A 7,340-nucleotide genomic window follows, 5' to 3' on the forward strand; every position below is an offset into this window, starting at 1 on the left:
AAATTTGCAAGGTATAATTATAACTCATAGTTTCGATCCATGTATGGAGAACATGATGTAATTCGTGTTGCAACCAATAAGATCCATATTTTACGACAAGGCAATCGATTAATAACGTTGTACGCTTCACAATTTTGACAACTTGCAACTGATATCAAGTGGGATGATGCTGCACTTATTAGCCAATTTTTCTACGGATTACAATATGAAGTAAAAGAATTAATGCTCAACTTACCTGATCCTCAAACTTTGAGTCAAGTAATTGACTTTGTTGTGAAGTGCAATAATGACCTTTTTGAATTTTGATCTGAAAACTGTACAAGTGGCCCTCAATGTTACTATAATTCAATGGCAATATCAAAACCTCTTCAACACATTCATTCGAAAGTAGAGGATATGCAAATTTATGTAGTACGTTTCTAATCTCTTATTGAGCAAGAAAAGACTCGTCATCGTCAAGAAGGATTATGTTTATATTGTGGAGAACCAAAGCACTTTGCTCAACATTGTCCAAAAAAATGACACAATCACAAAATGAGGAATATGGTTGTGAAAGAAGACAATATGTCACAAAACGAGTTTGTCCAGCTACAATAGGGACCGTGCGGCTGGAACCTTGCACAACATCTAGTAAAGGTCCTATTCTCTCCTCAGAGCCCTCTCCTTGTTTTACATTAAATGTTATTTTAGGACCTAAATATTACAAAGCCTCTGCCTTGTTAGATTTAGGAGCCTCTACGTGTTTCTTAGATGAAGAATTTATCAAAAGACATAGCATATCTTTAGTAAAGAAAACTAAACCTATTCATAAAGAAGTCATAGATGGTCGTCCATCGTCTTCTAAAGATATTACTCACGAAATCCTTCCTATAAAAGTAATAATCAATGGTCATAATAGCTTTGTAGTATTTAATATCATTAGATCTCCCTCTAATCCAATCATTTTAGGTTTATCATGGTTAGGAAAATACAACCCTCAAATAGATTGGATTTTCCAAACTCTTACTTTCTTTAAAAGTATAACTAACATTGTAGTTAATCAAGTAGAGAGTCATAAGTCCAGTTCAATTAAATCCGTATTTATAGGTGTAAAAGCTTTCTTACATGCTGCTATGAAAGAATCACCATATATTATTTATGCCACATCTGTTTCTACTGGTGGAAAGACTTCAAGTGGTATTCTAAGCCAATATCAAGAATTTCAAGATGTATTCGAAAAAAAGAATGCGGATACACTCCCGGAACATCGTCTCTATGATTACTCAATTGACCTTCAAGAAAGAGCACAACCGCCATTCGAACCAATCTATAGTTTATCACAAAATGAGTTGACTGAACTCAAGGAATATATTGAAGAAAATCTAGCCAAGAATTTCATACCCCATTCTAAATCTCCTGCAGGAACTCCAATTTTATTTGTGAAGAAAAAAGATGGATCATTGTAGATGTGTGTTGATTATCGAGGACTCAATAAGATTACCATCAAGAAAAGGTATCTACTACCTTTAATATCTAGACTTCCTAATCAGCTGAATCAAGCTAAGATCTATACAAAAATAGATCTCCGGGGAGCATACAATCTAATATGCATCAAAGAAGGAGATGCATGGAAGACTGCATTTCGAACTAGGTATGGACATTTTGAATACAATGTCATGCCTTTTGGACTTACAAATGCACCAACAACTTTTCAACATCTAATTAATGATGATTTTTTGAGAGTTTTTGGACGATTTTGTCATTTGTTATCTAGACGACATCTTGATCTATTCTAAGAATCCAGAAGAACATGAACTTCATGTTCGTCGTGTGTTACAAAAATTAAGAGATGCATGACTCTATGCCAAGATAGAAAAGTGTGTATTCTACAATACTCAAGTCGATTTCCTACGTTACATCATTTCAAATGATGGACTTATGATGGATCCTAAAAAAGTTCAAACTATTATAGATCGAAAGATTCCAAAAATGGTAAAAAATGTCTAATGCTTTTTGAGATTTGCCAACTACTATCGGATCTTCATCAAAGACTTCTCTCGAGTTGCAGCTCCACTTACACGTTTGACTTGTAAAGACAAACTCCAATGGAATCAAGAAGCGGAAGTTGCTTTTGAATCTTTGAAGACAACGTTTGTTTCTGAACCAATCTTGTATCGTGTTGATTTTTCTAAAGCATTCTTTATGGAAACAGATGCAACAGACTTTGCTCTGGGTGCAATTTTGTCACAAATGGGAACAGATGACAAACTTCATCCAATAGCCTTTCATTCAAGAAAATTCTCAACAGCAGAAATCAATTATGAGATCCATGACAAAGAACTTCTTGCAATTGTGGATTCTTTTTAAGAATGGCGTCATTATCTGGAAGGCGCTTCTAGTCCAATCACCGTATATACGGATCACAAGAACCTCGTATATTTTATATCAGCATGCATATTGAATCGTTGTCAAGCTCGTTGGAGTATGTCTTTATCAAGATTTGAGTTCATCATCACTTATCGGCTAGGAAAACAATAAGGTTTGTCCGATGCCTTGTCTAGACATTCTTATCTTACACCAAAAAAAAAAGATGCAGCTTTTGAGCAACAAAGAATGGTTCTCTTGAAGTTGGAGCAATTTCATCTTCGAGCAATAAAATCAACATTGACTATTGATTTAACTTTTCTTAAGCAAGTCCAATTAAGTATGTCTTCAGACCCTCTTATTCATGATATCAAGAATAATTCTTCTAAATCTCATGATTTCTCTAAATTTGAATTCAAGAACAATCTACTCTATTTCGAAGGACGCCTATATGTTCCACAAGGAGAAGCACGTTTACGTATTCTTCAAGCTCGTCATGACTTTCCAGCAGCAGGACATTTTGGATATAATAAGACTTTGGAGCTAGTATCTAGGAATTTTTGGTGGCCTCAAATGTGAAAGGCAGTCAAAGATTTTGTACAATCATGTAATGTTTGCTCAAGATCAAAAACTCCTCGTCATCAACCTTTTCGACTTCTTCAGCCATTACCCATTTCAAAACAAACATGGTCTTTTGTTTCTATAGACTTCATCACGGATCTTCCAATCTCAGGTTCTTATGACTCTATATTCGTGATAGTAGATCGTTTTACTAAGATGGCACATTTTGTACCATGTACAAAATCTATCACAGGTGAAGAAACAGCTAAGCTCTTTCTTGACAATATCCATTGCTATCATGGATTATCCAAGGATATTATATCAGATAGGAAAACTCAATTTGTATCAAGATTTTAGCGGACTCTTTTCAAGATTCTAAAAGTGGATATAAAACTATCTTCGGTATTTCATCCTCAAATTGATGGATAAATGGAGCGTGTTAATCAAGTTTTAGAACAATATTTAAGATGTACTATTAACTACCAACAAGATGATTGGACAACTCTTTTGCCATTGGCAGAGTTTGCTTACAGTAACACGGTACATTCTTCTATAAAATAAATACCTTTCTTTGCTAATTATGGTTATCATCCACGACTTGATACTTTTAACTTTTTAAAAGTTGATAATCTTGCTGCGAAAGTTTTGGCGACTCATTTGTCAGAGCTACATGCAATGATGAAGGCGCAGTTAAAAGAGGCTCAAGAATAACAAAAGGTCAATGCGGATGTCTATCGAAAGGAACAACCACCATTCCACTTGGGTAATAAGGTATGGTTACTTCATCGTAATATCAAGACCACTCGTCTTTGTGATAAGTTGGACTATCGAAGGCTATGACCATTTTCTATTTCTGCACAAATCAATCGAGTTGCATATTATTTACATCTATTGGAGTCAATGAAAATCCATCTAGTATTCCACATGTTTCTTTTTGAACCATACGAGATAATGGACATACCAAGAAGACGACAAGCTCCACCTCCTCCTATAGAAGTGGACAATAATGAAGAATTTGAAGTAGAAGAAGTCTTAGATTCAAGGCGTCGCCAAAATAAATTAGAATATCTTGTCTATTGGTGCGGATATGATATTAGTGAACGCTTGTGGGAGCCAATAAAGAATCTTGCAAATGCAGCAAAGGCGGTGGAGGCTTTTTATTAACGACATCCATCAAAATCAAGATGAAAACCTCTTTATAAAAGAAACAACATCTAGGCAAGATAACATTCTACTATCAATCCTTGTTCGTAGCTTTTTTGTACTTGTGACGCTCAAGAGATGAAGAACCAACAACCAATGGATGCGACTCAAGAGCCTTCATTTGCTGACCTACCGGATGAGACATTAGGATTGTCACAACTTTCAAGACGATGCAATCGAGATGAAGATCTTCAAGAACGACATGTTCTTCCTTGAATAGATGGCGAGATACAATGCGTTTCGTATCACAATTTGGGAAGGGACTCATAATGTTTGGTGATTTTGCTAGAGATAGAAACAATTCCTGATGGTGTTCCAAATGTTCTATTCGAAGGAAGTTATGAAGGCCTCAACAATGATCAAATAACTGGGTGGTCTTTCCGCCTTGGTATAGGACACTACCGATGGTTTAGAAGCCCTATCAATCATCTTCGAAGAGAACAAAGATCACAGTATGTGGTGAATATAATTTGTCGCATCATAGATTTCTTCAACATATGATGATTGCTCCTCGTGGAACTTGTCTCTAAATGGACGGATAATGTCACGGACATACTCATGTAAGCTAGTAATTACATATATAAATAGGTGGAAGTAAGTAAAAGTAGATAAAGTAAGTTAATTCTACAGTATTTAATATGAAAGCTTTCTAGAAGCTTCATAGACATTGCTTTGACTTCATAGGTGTCTTTAATTGACTTTTTGGATTAGAAACGTGGTCAACAAGTTAGGCATGTGCCACACATGTTGTTAGCTTGAAGTTCAAGGTAACTATGTAGTCTACACATAGAAAAGCTTGCCTTGTAAGTCAAGGCATGTGTCCTACAAAGTCAACACATATTGGAGGTCATATAGAACGTCACCGCATAGCCCCTAATTAGATAGTATATGTAGAGACAAGAGTGAAGGCTTCTTCACTCTTGTCAACTCCTTTCTTGCTTCTAGTCTAGTTTCAAGGGTCTCTAGTTTTTTTGTCTTTTGGCAATAGCCATTCTAGTGTCTCTTTCAATATATATACTTGTTTATTTATATTTTATTTCCTTTCTTTGAATAAAGGCTCACTTGTCTAAATTACCTTTTTATCGAGTTCTTGTCTTTGACAGCTTAGGATTTATCCAAGGTTTGATTTAAGGTTTAGGATTTAAAATTTGTCTAAGATTTGATTTTAGATTTATAATTTAGTTAAGATTTGACCTAGAATTTAATTAAGATCCTTTAGGATTCGAATTAGGATTAAAATAGGACTTGATTAGGATTTATTTAAGATTTATTTAAGGTTTTTCTAATATTTCTTTAGGATTTTTTTAAGCTCCACTTATTATTTTTTTATAATTTTTTTACAATTTCTTTAGAAATTCTTTAGGATTTCTTCATTTTTCATTTGTAATTTCTTTAAGATTTCTTTTGGATTTTATTAAAGCTTAATTAGCATTCTTAAGGTTTAATCGGAATTTATTTGGGATTTTATTAGACTTATTAAGATCTTATTGGTGCAATTTTCCTTCTACCTTCTATAACCAAGTGTTTGGTGTATTTTCAAGCAAGACTTCATGTAATACGACACCACTATTGAAGATGTTATTGAGAGGCATCATTATGACTTTGACGAACATAGTGGAAGTTATGTTGCAAGCAGTTCTTGCAATTAACTTGGTCCAAAGTTGTATTTGACTTTTGGCCCAAATTTTGCATCTACTTAATCCTTTGGTACCAATTATATCAATAGACTACTTGCACTATAAACTATTTCTATTCTTAGTGGCCATGGATTGTCAAGTACAATACTCATCGCCAACATTTTCATTTCAACTTTTTACATGGATGAAAAAAACAAGCATAACTATGAAATTTGTCCTTTGGCTGCCAAAAGACCTTATGAATCTGTATGATATCAACCTCAAGATGAAATCTATGTTGTCATCTAGATGGAGGCTCATATCTTCAAAAATTGAACTTCTGATGCAACATTCTTTTGGACATTTTAATCCAAAATTTGTAAGATACATCATAGATCAACATTTGATGAATTAATAATTTTTTCTCTACTTTGGTAATTAGACTTTATTAAAATTTTATATTGATGAAGTGCAATGATCAACACCTATTACAAATCAGATAGAACTAGAAATATAAACAATAAGCAATATTTTATAAAATTAGCTAGATCTTGTTGATGGCTACTTCAAGTTAATTACAATAGTCTTTTGTATATAAAATATCTTGATATTATAATAATTAGTAATGAACTTCTATCTTTGTTTCTTAAATTAAAATTTTTTTATGAACTTCATCTTATAAAATTAGAAAAAATATGCATTAGATATACTTTGATGATAATCAGTGGTACCTTTACTGCAATAAGTTCATGGTCATGTCGATGTAGTTATGGATCATTATATCTTTTTTGCAATGGTGACGCTTCAAATATACTCTCTATATAATTGGTATATTTGAAAGTTGTATCATTGTTAGTAGACTCTTTTATCATCTGCTCACTATACCTTTATAGCTTATTACAATCATAGTATATTTTGTCATTGTTATTGCATCTTATAATGATAATACTAAAGACCAATATTTTTTATTTTAATTTTTTTCTTTCAATTGATTATATGGTCTATCTTTGAAAGCAAATATTTTACTTCATTTGATCAATGTAAGCCTTGTTCTCTTCCAGTCTTATTAATAAACAATACATATATGATATGCAAAGTGTCCACCATGTCTTTTGGTTTTTCTAATTTTCTACCATTCACACAAGCATGCAATATTGAAGCAAATGCAATGTCATTTGGCAGAAATGTATATAGAGAAGGTTGAAATCACAATTAGATGTGAAAAGCAAAAATGACAAAAAGACTTCAAAGATTATTGCTAATGCTAGTGAGAAGTTGCTCTCTCTAAATATTACTCTTGGATTTGTTATCGAATTTGAAAAGGAATTGAACAAGCTTGTTGATGATTTTTGTTTAGAAGCAAAGTTTCTTAAAGCAACAATGGTAATTGGAGGGAAAAATGAGAGAGTTGTATGTTGCAACTAAAGCTAAGCTCTAAAAAGCGATCATAGAGTTGCAAAACATAAAAAAAGCTGAAGAAAAAGATATTGGAGTGGCAGCAACATAAAGCAATTTTGTAGAGGTATGTAATGTAGTAATATATTCTACATTCATAGGAAGATTTGAATCAAATATCAAAATTGGGAGTTGAGGGGACTATGACAAAGATGATTATTC

The sequence above is a fragment of the Physcomitrium patens genome, chromosome 2, assembly GCF_059467195.1.
Source record: "Physcomitrium patens ecotype Gransden chromosome 2, ASM5946719v1, whole genome shotgun sequence".
Taxonomy (NCBI): domain Eukaryota; kingdom Viridiplantae; phylum Streptophyta; class Bryopsida; order Funariales; family Funariaceae; genus Physcomitrium; species Physcomitrium patens.